At 45.1% G+C, this 3,152-nt stretch overlaps 1 protein-coding gene across 4 annotated transcripts in view; it reads right to left on the reverse strand.

Moving 5' to 3' along the window:
* The window catches only part of Fndc3b (fibronectin type III domain containing 3B), a 290,533-nt gene that overhangs the window by 1,262 nt on the left and 286,119 nt on the right, over positions 1–3,152 (reverse strand). The window lies entirely within an intron of this gene.

Here is a 3,152-nt window from a genome sequence, read left to right on the forward strand (position 1 = left end):
GGGGGAGAGAGGGAGAGGAAGAGAGAGAGATCATTTTCTCATGGTTTGCTCAGGACTCTGCACTATATTAATTTTCTCCCAGTTTGGAGGTTTTATATTAGGGTGTATGGACATTTTTGTGCAGACCCCTGAGGTCTTACGTTTTCATTTTTTTAGGGTTGAAATTGGGCCGTAGAAAGGCTGGGTCTCAGAGCAATTCTACCAACCACTGGAAAGACTAAAGCCTGCAGTGAGAGCAGCCAGCCAGAGCCTAGAGCCCTGTGCCAGGCCCTGGTGCTGTCCCCTCCCTCCACAAGACCACACATCCCTCACGGTGGTTTCTGCAGCCACACAAATGGCATCGACTGCTAAAGGCACTTGGCATCTTTCATGTGCAACTACAGCACTTTAGACCCCTGTTGTGCAGACGACATGCCTTCTGCTCTGACTTATATGCTCTCTCTAGAACCTGGATCTAACTCCTCTGGCAGATATCTGTGCTATGGAAATTTAGTCTCCCACAATTTTCTGTTGAACCTTTTGATGTGGTTCAACTTACTAAAAACTCTGCATTGAAGCCAGGCGTGGGGCAGACACCTTTACTCCAGCAGAGGCAGAGGCAGGTGGGTGGGTGGAGCTCTGTGAGTTTGAGGCCAGGCTCATCTACACAGTCAGTTCTAGACACCAGTTACACAGTGATAGGCTGTCTCAAAACAAAAACCCAGAAAACCAAAACCCAAGCAAACAACCAGCCAACCACCCAAAAGTCAACACAACTGCCCCTGACTTAGTGGCCTGCTCTTAGTGTTCCTTGAGTGTAACATTTTTCTTCCATTAACGACCTGGGACTCCGAGTGATGCTCTGCGGCCCTAGACTCCAAGATAATCATGAAGAGGTTTACTGTGCTGGCTGCTCTTAGGTCAACTTGACACAAACTAGAGTTGTCTGAAAGGAGGGGCACTTGATTTACAAAATGCCTCCATAAGATCCAGCTGTAAGGCATTTTCTTAGTGAGTGATTTAGGGGGGCCCAGCATGGACTCTGAATCAGCTGCTGCCTCCAGGTTCCTGCGCTGTGTGGGATCTCATCCCGACTTCCTTTGATGAGGAACAGCAATATGGAAGTGTGCACAAGTCAAATAAGCCCTTTCCTCCCTAACTTGCTTTTTGGTCACGGTGTTTCATCTCAGCAAAAGAAACCCTAACTTATTTACTATCACAGGGACTTGAAAATATCAGTTTACTTAGAAGTGATCATGCTACAAATTAACAGGGGCTAATAGGAGACTGGAGAAGGAGGCTTTGTGGGGATCCAGTCTTGTGGTACTGATTCTTAGAAAATGTCAAGAAAATAATACATTAAAATTATATGAAAGTTTATGGTTTACATTAGGTTTAACTAATATAGATGGGGTGGGGGTGAGGGGTGGGTGGCAGCAACAAAACCAAGATGGAGAGGTTTGACTAAGGAGTGACTATAAAGAGATGTTAGCAGACCCCTTCCTGAGTGACCTTGTGTCTCTGTCAGTCTTCTTGAGGGATGACCACTTATTCATGGGAACTTTAGGGGGTCTGGCATACAGCACTTGCAGCCATTAGCTGACGGAATGCTCAGCCAGCGATGCTGACTTGGTGTCCGAATGTCTGTGGGCACCAACCCCAGCCGTTCTTTTGAGCTGCCACAAAGCCACCAGGGCCTTGGGCTGTGCCCGCGCAGGGTGATTTCCCAAGGGGACTTGAGACGCCACTCTGGTGGCACTGACGAGTCATGCCTCATATCCCTTTGTCCTTGTTCATTCTGACAGGGCCCCCATTATGGGCCTCTTCTCCTGCCTCAACCCAATTTAAGAGGCAGCGCTCCATTTAAGATTCTCTTATTGAAGTCACCAATCATAATACTGTAAAAATAAGTACACATGTGAAAATATTTATTTGTTTACCAAAGGTTATTTTTGTTCTTGATTTAGTGCTATACTTTAAACTCATTTTGAAATGTTTACTCCAAACAGGAGGCCAGAAAGTAATACTTAGATAACCAAGTGAGGAATCCAAGAGTCTTTACTCCTGAGGAACAAGACGCATAGCTGAAAGCCCTTGAACAATAGCGCATGCTGGACTGCTGCAGGCTTGCTTCAACACCTTTGCCATGTTGCTCTCCCCCCCACCGCCCCCCCCCCAGTGCAGCCACATACTTCCCTCCTGGCTGCCTGGGTGTGAGGCCAACATGGGACAATCTGAGTCTCTGGGTTATTAACTGAGGTAGGTGCACAAGGGGCAGGCATGTCCTCAGATATCCCGTGGCTCAGGTGTGAGGTGCTAATCTGTAAGCCTCTCCTGTGGAGGGAGCAGTGGTTGGAGAACTCTATGCTACTAAGTGGATGAGGCCCAGCAAGGGTGCTGGGAACACACTGCTGATCTCCGTCCAGGGTAAACTCCTACCTCTCAACAGGCCTAGGAACAGTGCCGACAGCTGAGGTGCCTCCAAAACACAGAGCAGCTATGAGTGAGGCCCTGAGCCCGGGCCCTATGTTGTCTGCACTCCAGGAAATCGAGCACAAACTCAGTTCATGGGAAACTTTAAGCAGTCACTTATGTAAGATTTTTTTTATTCATGAGACACTAAAAGGGAACCATGAACTTAAAAATTAGTAAAATAAACGACAGCATTGAAAGATTTCTATTTTGATCTGTTTTGTTTTGGACTTGAAACATGGTAAGTGACTAATTGAAACAGCTTCTTTGTTACGTGTTCAAAGTTGTTGAGACATATACAGGCTCTACAGTCTGCTTTAAAAACAACTTTAAAAGAGTATAACCAACAGAAGCCCCTTCCTCACAGTACCCTGTGTGATAACATAAAGGATCAATATTCACCCCAGTACTGTGTTCTGAAGATGATACTAGAGAAACATATTTATAGTCATGCCAATTAAAGATTGTCTCCACTTGGTTTTCTAACTGCAATAAAGCTGAGCAATAATTGTTCATAAAGATGTTTTCTTGTAATTTGCCAATTCTGTTCTTGTCTCCAATATTTATATTCAATATTTGCATGCATATAGTTTTCACCCTTTCAACAATAGTTTGAAAAAAATTGAAAATTCTTGAAAAAACAGTTTGAGCTTGGAATGTTCATGAAGGGGCAGAAAAGACACACACACACACACACATAT

The sequence above is a fragment of the Mus pahari genome, chromosome 4 (assembly GCF_900095145.1).
Source record: "Mus pahari chromosome 4, PAHARI_EIJ_v1.1, whole genome shotgun sequence".
Taxonomy (NCBI): Eukaryota; Metazoa; Chordata; class Mammalia; order Rodentia; family Muridae; genus Mus; species Mus pahari.